Source organism: Ursus maritimus, unplaced genomic scaffold (genome assembly GCF_017311325.1).
Source record: "Ursus maritimus isolate PB19 unplaced genomic scaffold, ASM1731132v1 scaffold_13, whole genome shotgun sequence".
NCBI classification, from domain to species: Eukaryota; Metazoa; Chordata; class Mammalia; order Carnivora; family Ursidae; genus Ursus; species Ursus maritimus.
In genome coordinates this window covers 31,302,857-31,320,228 of record NW_024423675.1, presented here as the reverse complement: position 1 = coordinate 31,320,228, position 17,372 = coordinate 31,302,857, and the positions used below count along the sequence as shown (strand labels likewise).

Genomic DNA, 17,372 nt, shown 5'->3' with positions numbered 1-17,372 from the left:
GAGTGGTTTCTGTGGAAGCCTTGGGCTTTATAACAACTTCTTCTGGCTTGATGGACCCTTTATAAACCTTTAGAATGTGAAAAAATCCATCATATCTACAATCTAGCTTTTTATTAGATTTCAAAGCATCTTTGGGAAAGGCAGACTAGAGGGGTTTATTTCAATGTTTTGAAATATAATAGTGTATCTGGCTCCAGAGACTCCATGACAGAAGCACTTATTCTCATTTTTAAATTTTAAAATAAACAAACATAATAAACTAATATAATTGCATGAGTTGTAAGCTATCCTTAGTTATGTGTGCACGTGTGTGTGTGCACACACATACACACACTGATTTTTAAAATATTGTTTTGGGGTACCTGGATGGCTCAGTCAGTTAAGCATCCAACTCTTGATTTCAGCTCAGGTCATGATCTCAGGGTTGTGAAATCAAGCCCTACATCAGGCTCTGTGATGAGCATGGAGCCTGCTTAAGATTCTCTCTCCCTTTCCCTCTGCCCCTCCCCCATTCACACTTGCTCTCTCTCTCTCTCTCAAAAATGTTTAAATATATATATCTATATATATAGAACTATAAATATATAACTATATATAAAACTATATATAAAAACTATATATATAGTTTTCTTTTGAGACATATTAGCCCAGCCTATAAAGATTAGTCTAGAAGTCTAGAAATAAAGAATGATATAGTCATTTAAGTAGACACATGTTTGGGAATACTGCTTAACTCTTCCCTGTCTTCCATGGTTTTATTCATGAAACTATCATACTGGACCTCAGTTTCCTCCTTTACTTCAGCCCAAAAAAATGAAAGCCTTAGAGTTAACCATGATGATTTCCATATTCCCAAATGAGGATTCTTTTTCATCAACATGGTAGATATTCGAGCTTAACAAGAAATATGGACCATGGGAATGAAGAATTTAAGAGGTAAAAGAAAAAATTTAGCTCCATTCATTTTCCCTATAAATGCTGCTAACAAGTGTTCAAGCTGTCTTGGCTCCAGACTACATGATTTTAAAGTGTCTCCATATTCTTGACCCTCTTTGCAGTCTGATAAATCCTATTCTAACTGATCTAGGACTCTAGGTGAGATTACCTCCTCCTGTTCAGGAATATATACAAATTCAAATTATTTTATTCTTATTTAGACAGCTCTGAACTTCTTTTCCAACTAAACATCCCAACTCTTGGACACTATCATATTTTAAAAATAGGAGTGACTGGAGGACACAAATCCACTCTGACTTATAAAGCCCACAACACACACCATTCCTGGGCATAACATTGCTTTTGCCATTGACAGCCGAAATAAAGAGTTTATCTTAACTTCAGTGAAAAGTAGACTATTTGATTACTCAAAATCAATTGTATTTCCAGTAAAAGGAAATAATAATAATAACCACCTTTGGTTTTCTGAGTATGTTCAAATTCTTAACCTGGAATTCTTTTTTACGTAATGTCACTAACTGACATTGACTTATAAAAAGTACATACAGCATATTAACATGAAAATTTCTGAGACTAACAAGATTCAGAAGAGCAGTGTACTAATGGCAGAAGTTTTATTTTGTTTTGTTTTGTTGGGGGGGGCAGAAGGGGAGGGAGAGAGAGTCTTAAGCAGACTCTGTACTGAGTGAGTGCATAGCCTGGTGTGGGGCTGGATCTCACGACCCTGAGATCATGACCTGAGCTGAAACCAAGAATTGGACACTTAACCAACACCACCTAGGCACCCCAATGGCAGAAGTTTTAAAACAGGAATACAGGATCCCTAGATTTATCCTTAATACATGGTTTTTGTACATATCACAAAACAATCATGGGCCTTAGATCTCTATATCTAAGAATAGAATATGTTTAATTATTACTTAAAAGAATTATGAGGCATCATGGCTAAGAAAGCTTATTTTATTACAGGATTTATAGAGTTTTTTTTTTAATATTCAGAAAGAAATGGTTTTTTAACTCAATTAAAATCTTGTATTGAAGGAATGGAAAACCATTGAATTTACTACCAAGCCATTCAGGTCTGACTCTCATCAACATTTAAAACACAATTTTCAAATTGCTTTCTTTTCCATTTTCAATGGACACTAAAGGAAATTTTGTCTTCATTAAGCCTGATTTACTCTCATTAAGTATTAAAACAAAAGAAATTTGGGAGAGGTTTGAACAGGCAGAGAACAGAAGACTTTTAGGGCAATGAAAATACTCTGTATATTATAACGATGGATGCCTGTCTTTATACATTTGTCCAACCCCATAGAATATACAAGAGTGAATCCTAAGGTAAACAATGGATTTTGAATGATTACAATGTGTCAGTGTAGGTTTATCCATTGTAACAAATGTACCACTCTAGTGGGAGATTTTGATAAAGGGAAGGCTATGCATGTCTGGGGGCTCAGAGTATATAGGAAATCTCTATACCTTCCTTTCAATTTTGCTATGAATCTAAAACTACTCTAAAAAACTGTCTTTAAAATATTTTATTTCTGAGAAATACTACTTCTTTTTCAAAATTATTTGAGCTCTAAATTTAAAAGGAAACAAAGTGTTTCTTCTCCCAACCTTCTCTCTACATATATAACAAATCATATACTATCCAGTAAGAAACTTATTTCTCCAGAATTTTCTACATTTCATAAATATATAACTTCCACATAAAAATCTATAATGCTCTCTCAAAGTTAGACAGAAGTTTGTCATACAACCCAGCAATTCCAAGGCTAAATATCTACCCAAGAGAAATGAAAACATATGTACCCACTAAGATTTGCATGTAAATGTCCTTAGCATCATGATTCATAATAGCCTAAAACTGAAAACAGTCTAAATGTGCACTAATGAATAGATAGAATGTGGTATATCCATACAATGGAAAACTATTAAATAAAAAGTAATGAGATACTGCTACATGCTACAACACAGATGAATCTCAAAAACATTATGCTAAGTGAAAGAAGCCATAAATAAAAGACCATATATTATATGACTCCATTTATATGAAATGTCCAAAAAAGGCAAATCTATAGAGACTGAAAAGAGATTAGTGGTTGCCTGAAGCTGGCAGTGAGAACAGAGACTATAAATGGACATGAGGGATCTCTTGGGGGTAATGAAAATGTTCTAAAATTGAATTATGGTGATGTTTTTACAACTTGGTAACTCTTCCTTAAAAATCACTGAAAGGAGTAAATTTCTAAATATCTAAATTTCTAATTTAAAAGCGACTAAAGAAGAGAAAATTTGTTTAACACAAATGAAATGTGACACATTTTTAAACACCCTGCATAAAGTATTCCATTAGTCTTCGTTATTTTGCTGTAGAAAGATATGGTAAAGAGAAGACTAAAGTCAATTACTAAAGACTTCCCCCCCACCCCAAAAATCGTACTTTGCTTCAAAATTCAATCATTTTATCTTCCAGAACATCTTTTTAGAAAATGAACTCTTTTGAGATAGTGTCAATAGAAAGGCATTGACCAGTATGGATCATATTAGCAGGAAATAAAAAAGGTTTCAAAATGCTGGTCTAACCAACCTTGATCCAGAATCCATCTACTCCATTACGCTACTTTCTGTGAGATATATGGTCATCATATCTCATTTTAATAACCCAAATTCTGAGCTTTCTGAATACTAAAACCCAGAAGGATTTTTTAAAATGTGTAGCAACGTCAATATGAAGAAAGGCATCTTGTAAAAAGATAGAGTGGAGAGATGGATTTTGAATCTACATGTACACAAAGAGCGATGCAGTGTTCATAGTAATTCTTATCCAATACTTTTTCGGTATCCAAACCATTAATTGTTTTTAGTTTTTGATTATTTTCTAAGTGGATGTTTAACTGCTCTTCCACCTTGAATCTCCACTTTCCAGTCCTGCAGACTCTGACTAATAATACCTGCTGGGTTGGGGGAAGGGGTTGTTTTTGGCTTTTGTGGTTTTTTAAGTGTGTTTCCCGTTTGTCCCGCTCATGCGAAGCGCTTTCCAAAGGGACCGAGTTCCGTTGAGCTTCCTGGGATGAGTTCTACCAAAATGGGACTGGCCTGTAGGTCTCAGCCTCACTCAGCAGGGAGCCGGCAGCAGCAGCTGGCCATCTTCCCCAGAAGACACTTTCAGGTGCTTCCCCAAGGGGTTGCAGCTGCAACAACCAGGACCCACGCCCTCCGTCTCCTAAGCCCCTGAGACGACTTTACACTCGGGTCCCTCGCGGGCAGGGGTCCCAGGCTCGGGGAAATCCCAATAGCTGCAGGGGACCCTCCGGATCATCCGGTCTAATCAGTGCCATATTTTGTCAAAGAATGAACGTAGACTAGTGGGGTGAGGCAAGTTGGCTAAAGCCACAGAGCTCGACGCTGGCAGTGCCGGTTAGGGCTCGCGTCTCTGCCGATCCAGTGGCCGCGAGCTTGGAACGCGCAGCCCAAGGAAAACGACGTGGCATTGCGGGCGAGAGAGACTAAGGGCTCAACAACTTATGACAGGAGGTCCCTAATGTCCACCTTCAGAGCAGAAACGGCAAAAAGCAGGTGATCAGACCTCCCTGGTTACCCCTGTTGACCTAAGCGCCCCCTTCCGCTTTAAAGATACCTTAGTTTGCATAGTAGTGATGTGGTCGCTCTAGCATACGGGGCACCTGCTTTGAAATCCCCCGTGCTTGCGCAGACTGAGCGGCAAATGGGAAAGTTGCACTTCCACATCTTCTCTCACTCAGTCTCCCCCAACTCCAAGTCGTTTCCCTCCTTCCTCGCACCAGCCACACTCACTCCCGCTACCCCTCTACCTGGTACGTACCAGCGGCGCGCAGAGCTTCCCGCCGAGCCGGGCCAGGTGTCCTCGCGCTCGGGCTCGCCCAGTCTCCCTGTGGCTGAGAGCAGCGACGCGGGCTCTAACTCGCTGCCGCCTCTACAGTCTAAGGGATGCGGCCGCGTCTGAGCTGCTGAGCTGGGGCGCAGCCAGGCGGTGGCAGCGACTCCGGGGGCGGAGGGAGCGGCCACCGGGACCCGCCTCCAGCGCAGAGCGCGCCCCCCCCCGCCCCCCGCTCCGGCCCGCCTCCAGCCCTCCGGTGTCCGCTTGCAGCGCAGCCCCGGCGACGTGGGGCTCGAGGCTCTTCCTTGTTGGCTCTCCTGCGTGCACGGTAACAGACAACTAATCGTCGGGGATAGTCACAGGACCGATGTCCTCCTCGCCTGCCACTCTCAGTTCCCCCGGGTGACTGTTAGGTTCTGTTAAGAATTCGCTTGATGTAAGTGCGGGAATTTCGCTTTTCTCTCTCTTCCCAGAAGCTACAACTTGTCGGTTGATCCATCTGTACGTGGCCGCAGGGTTTGTGCTCCACGTGTCACAAGGTTGCCTTTTGATCTAATCGTGGCTGTTTGGAGAAGGTAGGAATGTGCACAGCTTTCTTATCTGTGCCCGGAATTTGGGTCTTCGTGTTTATTAGCAGATTATTTTAACAGATCGGGAGGCAACTTGCAATGCCGACAACTTTTGGACAAAGAAAAACACATAACAATGCATGTCCAGTTTCATCTAAATGTTCTCACTAAGGAAAATGAGGTCCTTATTATTAGGATTTCATTGTGTCTTTTAAAAGCCGTATTAAATCGATGACAATACTGCTGAAAAAATTAAGGTACAGTTCTCTGCTTCCTGAGAATGTGGTTTGTCCTCACTGAAGTCCTGAGATCACCTCTGTTTTCCTGAAAGTCATTTTTATTGCTCAAAATCTTAATACCAATATGCTTGTTGGTACTGTGCTCTGGCTTCCTACCCAAGGCCTAGGACACCTACCACTTCACTACTGACTACTTCTAAATTCCCTTTTTAGGTAAAGGCTATGTGAGATATGAAAATATAATCACCGAAATAATTCATTTAAAATATCTACTAATGGTGCTACAATCAGGCCCTTTAAATTATTTAATATTTCTACCTCCACAGTGTAGTAATAATCATTGCTTGCCATTTCCACTTAATAAACTGAAGCCCAACAAGGTGAGATAAGGTTTGAATGAAGTGAAATAGCTAACAAGACTGCAAACCAATTTTTGAACTTAGATCTTTCTGCCTTTAAGGTTGATCAACTTTTGGGGCACCTGGGTGGCTCAGTCAGCTAAGTATCCAACTCTTGATTTTGGCTCAGGTCATGATCTCAGGATTGTGAGACTGAGACCCAGGTGGAGCCCCTGCTTTGGGTCCCACACTGGCGTGGAGCCTGCTTAAGATTCTCTTCCTCTCCCTTAAAAAAAAGGTTGGTTGACTTTTTTTTTTAAACCTACACTCTGTTAATAAAGCTTGTGAGTTTTCTAGAAGCTGAACTGTATGTTTTATTTTCTAAAAACATAGTTACTTGTGTGGTCATACAAACATTAATTAAAGAGATTGAGAGTTATTTATATTTTTAGTGTAACTTTAAAACTTACTGACAAAACTCATTTCACATGATGAAATATATTTGTATATGAAATATATTCTAAATATTATTACTAAGGGAAATTATTCTAAGTCCTAATTATTTTAGATAACCTATAATGAGAATGATGCTAAAATGTTTAGATATGTGACTTACGCTACCATGATTGGATTTTTATGATTCTGTAACTGTATTCCTTATACTCCACTTGTAAAACCTGTATTTTCAGTTAAATTTGATAAAATCATTAGTCCTCATTGATATACTTTTAAATTATATATTTGAAATAATCAGAACCAGTGTCCATGAACACTATATCTTTAGTAACTAGAATAGTACCTGTATAAAACAAGTGCTTAACAGCAGGTTTTAATTGAAAAAAAATGTAATCTCATTTCCTTCAATTAAGACAAAATAATGACTTAAGAAAATACTATTTATAGAATGCTTTTGTCTACTTATAGTGGATTGAAGATTTTTAGTTGTCTCTCACTTCTATCAGGCAAGTAAGGTTGATGATGCAATCAGGTAAACAGCCTAAAGATTGTAGTAAAGATTGATGATGCAATCAGGTAAACAGCCTAAAGACTGTTGCTAGGAATGGTGGAGAGAAGCTGACTATAAACCCAAAGAAATACTTTTGAGTACAGGAATTGGTGGAAGTAGTAGTTGCACACCGTCGTGTGAATCTGTATAAAATATGACTCTAAATGCAGAAAGTTTAATCAACTTTGGGGTCTTACCAAGTGATCTGATGGAAAGACAAGGAGAAAACTGGGCTGCCATTACTAAGAGAGTAGTTGAAGGATAGAGCTATGAGATTAATGTAATATGACACAGGGGAATAGGTGAAGACATAAACAAGGAGAGAAAAAGAAGTCAAGGAACTACAGATATAAATCAAAGGAAGGAGAGAGAAAAATAAATTGTAGTCAAGGTGGGATAGTTTTCTTGAAAGTTCTAGTAGTAGTTATGACATAGTTTATGGAAGAAAAATGGGTGAGGTTAGCTGACATAGAATGAAAATCAAGAAATTGGAGGCTAAGGTACTGAAAAGGCCATCCACCTGGACACTGAAGCCACCCACAGTGATAAGCCATGAGATAGAGAAGGAGTGAGTCAGATACAAAAGATTCCCATGAATGTGGTGGAATGATCTGGAACTGAGTGGATGACAGTGCAGAGTTGAGGCAGAAGTTACACATATAGGGAGCAAGAGGCTAAAAAAATCAAGAGCTGGTATAAGAGGTGGTACACTGTTCAAAAGCAATACTAGGGAGCTACAAGAATGCCAATGCTGCCTCCCATGGTCCTGGGGAGTTAAAATAATGAGTATTTTATACTGAGGGAAGATCTATGGAAAACTATTCTCAGAAGAAAGCTGATTTTTCACATAAAGCAAGAAAATGGATTAATAAGCATAGTGTGAATAAGTTATGAAGGTAGTGGGATTTATCAGTATTGAACAAAGACTGCCATGTCAGAGTGGATAAATTTAGGAGGTAGAGCTGGACTGATCGGTATGTAACCTGTGCAGTAGCACAGGGCTCTACTTTTAAGAAGGCCCCATGCTTGGCTCTTCTGTTCTTGTCTTGAAATTCTTAATTTTAAAATGACCCCACATTTCCAGGGCACTTGGGTGGCTCAGTCAGTTAAGCCTCTGCCTTCGGCTCAGGTCATGATCCCAAGGTCCTGGGATTGAGCCCCACAATGGGCTCCCTGCTCAGGGGGAAGTCTGCTTCTCCCTCTCCCTCTGCCTCTCTCCCCAGCTTGTACTCTCTCTCTCAAATAAAGAAATAAAGTCTTTAAAAAAAATGACCCCACATTTCCATTTTCAACGGTTCCCTCAAATTATGTAGCCAGTCCTGTTTGAAGGATGTGGAGAAATGGAAGCATGGTGAAGCAAGAAGCAGTGTAATTCCCCTGAAGATTATTAAAGTATGGGAGAGACTAAATCAGGAGATTGTATTTTGAGGGGAAACCAAGAATGGTGGAGGAAGGGGTATAGGTTTCAAATGACCTCCAGTTTTGCTGTCTTCATGGCCAGGCTAGCTGAGACCTGAGCGGGAGAGGCACACAGCAGTCCCCACCAGTCTGCTTTATGTTGCCATAGGCTAGTGTGTTCATTTCCTAGGGCTGCTGTAACATATCTCCACAAACTTGGTGACTTGAACCAGCAGAATTTTATTTTCTCATAGTCTGGAAGCCATAGTTCAAAATCAAGGTGTTGGCAGGACAGTGCTCCCCCTGAAGGCTCTAGGGGAGAATCCTTTTCTGCCTCCTTAGCTTTTGGTGGCTATAGGTAATCATTGGTGCTCCTTGGCGTGTAGCTTCATAATTCCAATCTCTGCCTCCACCTTCACATATTTTCTGTGTTTCTCCTCTGCTGTCTGTATTTTTCTCTTATAAGATAGTCATTTGACTTAGGATCCACCTGGTTAATCCTGGATGATTGCATCTGGAGCTCCTGATCTTAATTACACCTTCAAAGACCCTTTTTCCAAATAAGGTTACATTCACAAGTACTGGGGTTAGGACTTAAACATATCTTTTCAGAGACTGGCATTCAGTCCACTACAGTGAGGGTGGCTGAGGCCACAGGAATAGTCTGAATGACTATTTGGAAAACCAAGATATCTATAATAATATGAAGCTTATCAATGTTTCTAAAGCTTTCCAACCATGAAATTTAATACATATGAAACCAGAAGACTGAAACTGCCTAGAGAGGCTTTATATCCCCGCGAGTGGCTATCTGTCCTTTGGAACAAAATGTACTGAGGAGAGAAGTCGTGTACTTGGGGCAGTGTCCTGACTGGTTATAGAGAACTGAGCAAATGGTACCTTCTACTCCTCCTCTTCAGCCATCTTCCATTATGGAGGACATATGTGGTCCCTTGTTATTAAGGAGAGTCTACAGGATGACCTCTTTTCATCCCTCCCCGAAAATACAAGATTTAGAAGGACTGGAAGAGTGAGTGAGCTTGTAAATCTGTAGCAGAGGCTGAGCTAGCTTCACAAACCATGACTTACAAAGAACAATCTTAAAAACTCTTAAAGAAGGAAGAAAGAAATGTTGAAACTGATTCTAACTGTGCTACCCCATCCTCCTCCTCCAGCTGACAGGCACTCCGAGAAATGGTTGAGTAGCTACCAAAATCAAATGGACTCCCCTTAAAAGGAGTCACACTCTTCTTAAAACAGAACAGGAGCCATAAATTCCATCAAAGGTTCCATCCATTATTTTCTGGGTGATAACAGTGAGAAAATCCCAAGTTGTGGCAGGAGGGCATCAACATACCTGGGCGGAGATTTGCAGCAGGTTAGAGGAGCATCCATCTTTGTGTGACCTTGAAGGAAGTTGCCCTGAGACAGAGCTTGGATGACACAGTGGCCTTGGCAGAGGGAGTGGAGCCTGAACTGCCCAGTGGTGACTCTGCTCCTGTTGTGTGGAAGAAATGATATCACAGATCCACATACATCAAGGGCTGGTAATCCATCCATCTGAAGCTATAGAGTGAGGCAGAGGGAAGAGGAAGAGAGTGCTTTCATTTTAGTATTTAAGTAGAAATTTCCTAACAAAGTATTCCCAATTATCATTATAGTCATGTTTCTCTTGCTCCTGGTCAATGGAGCATCCTTTCACAAACTAGCAGGGTATATGAAAACAAAAAACACTGAAAACAGGAAATCTTGGATTCTGATCCCAAGTGGCAATGCCATTAATAGTGTGTACTCTCACTAAAGTCAGTTTTCTCTGAAGGGAAATGGAAGGTATATGATCAAAAGCTTGCCCTGCTCTAAAATTCTATAAAAGTCTAAATTGGCTTTCTTATTCATTCCAAACTCCTCAGCTCAACATTTAGAACACTGTATGGACCCATCTCCATCTCACTTCAGTTCTTATCACTTCCCAACACAAATCTTTTTTCCAGATAACTTAGTCAACTTACCAGTTCCTGGGACTGACTTTTGTGTTCCAGTATTCATAACTGGTTCAGGAAATATGCTTCTTTTCACCATCTTCTACTCTTAGGCAATGTCATTTAATTTCTTCAAACTCCTGTTCACAAATAATCTACTTATGGAGACCTACTGATGAATTTTTTCCATCTCTGATTATTTGTTCAAACATATGCCATGTGTTTGGGTAGTATAGCAATTTTAAATCAAAAGAAAAATAGTATTTTTCTTAAGTTTTTGGCACATCTTTAAAACATTTCCATATGTATTAAGTCTTGTAATTATACTGCAAGTTTCTTAGCAGGAAGTTCTTATATTCTGTAATAGTATTTTCCAACTTCATCTAGTAAACAAGACAATGTTTTAGGACCAATAAAAATAAAATTCCTAACCATGGAGCCATCCACTGGTACAGCATCAACAAAGTTCTTGGCCCAGAGTAGGCATTCCATAAATATTTTTATGTAAATATAGAAGTAAATCAATTAACAACTTTCTACTCAACCATGATTTTATACACACACACACACACTAAAAACACCAACCATTCTTCCTCTTTTCAATATGATGACATTTCTCCAGTATGTGGTAGTTTATTTGGCCAAATTAGCTTTATTTTTAACAACATATTTTAAAAATAGTTAAAACATTTTAATATACTTTTATTTGAATTGCTTCTGTGTAGATTCATAAAATCAGAGGTAAGAGCTTTAAGATTATATGATCATCATAATTTAAAAAATTGATTAATAAATTCTAACAGGGGATCTCAGCATTGCTAGAATTTTCTCTGTCTCTGTCTCTGTCTCTCTTTTTTTAAATTAAGCGCTATGCACAATGTGGGACTTGAACTCATGACCCTGAGATTGAGAGTCATATGTTCTACCCACTGAGCCAGCCAGGTCCTCTAGAATTTTCTATTATACATTTTGTCAGAAGTCCAATAACATTTGCATGATACCTATTATATTATTCATAGTAAATATTATTTATTATGGCCCTGAATTACTCAATAACTGTAGATAACTATATTGAATCTAAGTTATCTTATAAAATGAGCTGGGTCTTTTTTGATTTGGGGCAAACTCTAATTTAACATAACTGTCACTGATGCAAGTTAGGATGGGTGGAGCCTCCTAAAAAGGGAGGCTTTTGAGCCATTCCTGGGGCATTGGACTTGAATATTACACTCTTAAAAATTTCCTTGGACACTGAGAATTTGAACTTAACTCAATTGCAGCCCTCTTTTTTTTTTTTTTAATTTTCCTTATACAATACAGGAGTTAGAAAAGCTGTAAAAATTAACATTAGCCCATAAATCTAAAGCAAATGTGATACTGTGATTTTTAAGAAATAATATATTTTGGTCATTCAGATGAATGGTGACCACAGATTTTTCATTTGTATTTGGTTTTCTTCCAGGGTTTCCGGCTCTTAGTTCCTAAAACCTTTGAAACATCCTATGATAAGGGTGATAAAGGTATCTTTTGTTATGTTAATGAGACCACTTTTGGAAAGCTCTTAGATAACCTAAGGACAGGTGATTTCTAGGAGAACCAACTGTGTGATTAGACGTTTGGAACTTTCAGTCCCAGCCCCAGACTTCCGGGGAGGGGACGGGATCTGGAGGTTGAATCAGCCAATGCCAATGACTTAGTCAATCATGACCGTGCAGTGAAGCCTCCATAAAACCCCCTAAGTGCAGGGCTGGGAGAACTTTCAGGTGGGTAAACACATGGAGGCACCTGGAAAGGTCATAGACGCTCCTCACCCTTTCCCCATACTTCATCCTATGTATCTCTTCATCTGGCTGTTGACTCACATCCTTTTTCATATCCTTAATAAACTGGTAAATGTGTTTCCCTGAGTGTTCTGAGTCACTCTGGCAAATTAAAAGAATCTAAGGAGGAGGTCACTGGAACCTTCAATCCATAGCTGGTAGGTCAGAAGTACAGGTAACAGCCTGGGGTTTGCAACTAGGGTCTGAAGTTGATGAAGGATAGCTGGAAGGAAGGCAGGCAAGGACAAGGGCCTCCACCCACCCCCAAGAGGAAACCACCCTTAAAAGGATTTTACATCACCCTGGAAGGAGCCCTCCACTCCTTCCCACATGATAGATGACAAAAACCTGATTGGATGATGGGCTCAGGAAGGGTAATCAGATTAAAACAGCTCACCAACAAGCCCATAAAAAACCCTAGATTTAGAAACTCCAGTGGCAACCCTCTTGGGTCCCTTCCCTTTTTGGGAGCTTTGTATGCTATCATTCAATATACTTTACTATCGCTCAGTAAAACCTTGTTTTGCTGTCCACCACTCTGTCTGGTCTACCTCTTCCTTCTTCAAAGTGGCATGACCAAGAACCACAGGCACCCAAGGAGAAGGAAGTCTTGTAAAAAAAAAGTAGGGGGTGGAGAATAATCTTGCAGGACTGAGCCCTTAACCTGTGGAAATCTGCTGCTCTCTTCAGATAGACAATGTTAGAATTGTGTTGAATTCTTGGACACCCTACTAGTGTCTGAGAATTGCTTGGTGTTGTGGTGGGAGACTCCCTTACCACATTGGAATTGGATCAGGGACCCAAAAGAGTTATTGTCAGTAGAGCAAATAACAACAGAAAATTGTATGCCTTAATTTAAAGTATCTTAACAATTGAAATATAATCTTTAGCAGTAACGTTTGTCTGGGTTTCTTGGATTAAATGCATCTTATCCACGATTCTTCTTATTAGTGGTAGCCCTAGACAAAAATTTAATGTAAATAAAGTCTGTCCCCTTTCTGCATCTTTTTTATCTTCTCCTTCCCAACTATTTAAGTTCTCCTGTGAGCCATGAGTGGGTTTGTAAACACACTGACCCCCTCAGTAGCTTTTTGTGCAACACTCTTTGAAGTCAGTAGTGAAGTAGTAGAGCAGAGTAATTGACATTGCAGAAGAGAACTTAAGAGCAATAGTAATATCTGAGAACGAATAACTGATTTCCCACGGTTAAAGTTTCAGCTACCACTCTGATACCTATGAGGGGACAACTTTCTTTACAAATGAGACCTTAGCATTACAAATGAATAGATATGCATACTATAAATCTTTTCCCCAACCTTTATTGATTAAAAAAAAAAAAGGAGGGGAGAGGTTTGGAAGGAACAAGGAGTGACTGCAATCAATCACCTTCAGGACTTAGCAGATAAGGCCCATACTTTCCTAACTGATTCCAAGCTATTTAATGAAGATTCCTTATCTCAAGTAATAAGGAAAATTTTGATATGGAATTCTATATTGGTTGACAGGTTCTTTTTCCCAATACTTTTTAAAAGTTGTTATATTTTGTCCTAGGTACAAAATACGTTTTTATTCTGTTTTTATGACTTTCTCTTTGCCAGTGATTTTAAGTAATTTTATTATGAGGTCTTTGGTGTAGGGTTTCTCCGTGTTTCATGCACTTGAGGTCCATTGCATGATTTGGGTTGGAAACATTTCAGTCATTTCTTCAAATAATCTTTCTGCCCCCCCCAGCCCCGCCCTTTGAGGATTTCAATTAACACATATGCTTAAGCTAGTTAAAGTTTTGCCATAGATCACAGTTACTGTGTTTATTTGTTTTTGGTCTTTTTCCTCTCTGTTTTATTTTGAATAGTCCTTTTGCTGTCTTTAAGCTCACTGATTTTGTTTTACTCTCAGGTTTAATGTACTGTGAATTCTATACAAGTGTCCATTTCATCTCAGATATTGTATTTTACATCTCTTGAAGTTTGATCTGGGTCTTTTACATATCTTCCATGTCTCTACTTACTGTGCTCCATCTTTCCTCTACGTGGGATATAGCTACAATAACTTCTACTAATTCCATACTCTATATCAATTTTGGATTATTTCTATTGATGGCTTTTTCTCTTCACTTTAGGTCATCTTTCCCTGCTTCTTTACATGTGTGGTAATTTCTTATTAGATGCCAGACATTATGATTTTGCCTTGTTGGGTGGATGATGGATAGTTTTGCATTCCTATTAGAATTCTTGAATTTTGTTCTTGGCCATAGTTAAGTTACTTGGGAAGAGTTTATCCTTTTGAAGCTCTCTGTTAAGTTTTATGAGGTAGGATTAGAGAGATTTCTTTAGGCTAAGGCTTATTGTGCTCCACTACTGAGGTAATAACTTTTTTGAGTACTCTAATGTGTTTTGAATTACAACTAAGATTCTATGTGTAGGAACATGAACTACTCTCAGCTCTGTCTGAGCTTTGGTGACTGGTCTTTATGTTCCTTCAGGTGGTTCTTGTTTCCTTATATGCATAAACTGATTTATACGCAACTGAAGACTTGGGGGTATCTTCTGGAGATTTCAGGAGTTCTTGGTCTGTGAAGTTCTCTCTGTGCAGGGACTCTGCCCTGCAACCTCTAACAATGCTCTGTCCCCCTAGATGACCAGTTTCATCTCTTCAACTCTGGGACAAGACCAGACTTAGCCTGGGTTCCCCCTCCCTGAACTATTACCAGGAAATCCTCTTCAGACACTGAGTTGAGGTACTTATGGTGCTTACCTCATTTGTTTCCTCTTTCTCAGGGATCACTATCCTGTGCTGTCTGATGTTCAATATCTGAAAACATTGCCCCATATATTTTATCTGCTTCTGTAATTGTTTCAGACAGGAGGGTAAATCTGGCCCCTGTTACCCCATCTTCATAGAAGCAGAAGCCCATTTAGTAATTTGTTTTTGCTTTTTAGTTTGTTTTTGCTTTGATTTTTCACATAAATCCCTTCCATAAAACACTTAGTAATAGTTCACTGCCCAAAATGGACTTTTTATAAACGTTTTAGATTGAATGAAATAAATATTAAAGAGAAAGGAGAAATTCTGTTCACTTACATGTTGCTCAGAGAAAAATATATCTGGAAAATTTAGTGAAGGATACAATTCTAAGATGACAGTTCTATTCTTAGCTCTATTTGTAACAACTTCTCTGGCCTCAACTTTTTATGCCTACATTTTCATATAAAATGGTAATGGATGTTGACACTCCTCTCTAAAATTAAGAAAGGTTTTTCTACGTTATATTGAAACAAACACAGTCTTAACTAGGACTATATTGGAATTCTATCTATATTGCCTCTGAAGTACTTTAACAATTGTGACTGTTATCTGTTTATAAGTTATTCATTATCAGTAAGGGAGCTGATTCCAAGTCATGCTCTGGAAATCATCTGATAAAGTCACCATTAATAGCAACATTAATGATATATCTCAAGGAAGGGGAAAATAAAAATTATTTCTCAGTTCAACAGTGGTAATACCCTCAGCTTTCACATTAACTGAATGACTTAATGGGTCTTTATTAATAAATGTCCCCATTTTCCCACAAAACATCTCTATGATGGTTATATAAAAGCAGCTTATGCAAATTTCTGCTGTATTTCAAAAGTAAAAGCATATAAACTTGCTGCATCCAACCCTTTTCCCATCATTCCTTCTGGTTCATATCAAGCCATATCAGGCATTCAAAATAAAGAAAATTAAATAGCACAAATACATGAAAGTATTTCGTATTTACCCCCAAACCCATGTGTGCAGATCTGTAGATACATTTGACCTCATGTGTTAGAAGATTTAATTTCATTCCAGTAAACAAAGTCCCTCAGTAAAGGGACAATTTATGGTAGAATATATTAGCTTGGCACCACACACCTTTACTATCAATGATACTTTTAGTCTGTGAAAGTTCATGACAGAAAGTGACCTTCAAACATTCTTAGATTTCAAATTCAAACAGTCTTGGATTTCAAATAAAAAATATTAACGTTACCTGACCCTAAATATCAGAGTTATGTACATCATTATTATGTAAGATCCCCAGACCAGTAGAATTCATATCAGCAAGGAGCTTGTTAGAAACATAGGATCTCAGATGTCACCCCAGACCTAATGAGATACAGTATGCATTTAATAAGACCCCCAACTGATTTGTCCACACGTTAAAGTTTGAGAAGCACTGGTGTACATCACCTTGCATCCCTAATTCAGCGGCTAAACTCAGGGTTTTATTCTAGATAAACTATATTTTTCTTACTCTAAGAAAGGCCATGCCTCTCACCATTGTACAATAATCCTGGCATTGAATTCAATTTCTGCAATGACAAATGCAACTTATAGGCAAAGGTCCAGGTGCATGAGTGAGGTGTTGTAGAAAATCATTCAAGAATGCAAGGATCTTTCTTTCCTGAAAATATGTCCCAGATCTCTTGATTCTGAACTACAAGACACTGCATATGACTATACAATATTTAAAAGGCAACTCCTTCATGATGCCTTTAATGATTAGAATTTTCCAGAATTTATGCAAGCCCCTAATTTAAAATAAAACCAATTTTCATTGTTCTGATAAAAAGGTTGGATGTAGTTGTTCAGAAACCCAGTTATAATAATAGAAATTTAGATCAAGAAGGGATACTAGAGGTTATTTAGTTCTCCTATTTTAGACTACCTCCTGTTATTTAAAGGGAAGTAATTTGCAATAAAAAATTGCAGAACTTGTTATTTATCCTCTACATAACTGACCCTGCCAACTTTCAAAAAGAACTTATTATGTTCTATGGGGCACCTGGGTGGCTCAGTGAGGTAAGCCTCCCACTCTGGGTTTCCTCTCAGGTAGTGATCTCAGGGTCCTGGTATCAAGCCCCCTGCTCAGCAGGGAGTCTCTTGAAGATTCTCTCCTCCTGTCCCTCCTCCTCCTCTCCTATGAGCACGTACTCTCTCTCTCAAATAAGTAAATAAATCTTTTATAAAATAAAGTAAAATACCACTATATAAAATAAAACTGTTAAACTAGATTCATTTTTAAGAATGTATAAAGGGAATGAAATAAATATATCAACCACCTGGCCTGTGTTTACTGAGATTAAACATTGAATTTGGCTCTTCACTTCCTGGAAATTAAGTCAAAAAAGGGAAGCAAAACAGAATATATAACCAGTTAGCACTTGCAATCCCAT

The 17,372-nt window shown here is 38.6% G+C and overlaps 1 protein-coding gene across 15 annotated transcripts in view; it reads right to left on the bottom strand.

Moving 5' to 3' along the window:
- Positions 1-17,372, bottom strand: part of PKIB (cAMP-dependent protein kinase inhibitor beta) — a 190,157-nt gene that overhangs the window by 97,284 nt on the left and 75,501 nt on the right. For 10 of the 15 annotated variants that reach the window (XM_040627739.1, XM_040627746.1, XM_040627741.1 and 7 more), the window contains exon 1: positions 4,808-4,974. The gene's annotated coding sequence lies outside the window, so the exon portion shown is untranslated. Of the gene's footprint in view, positions 1-4,807; positions 4,976-9,729; positions 9,939-17,372 lie in introns of those variants that run through there. The other 5 variants (XM_040627738.1, XM_008691148.2, XM_040627750.1 and 2 more) reach the window with 2 other exon arrangements.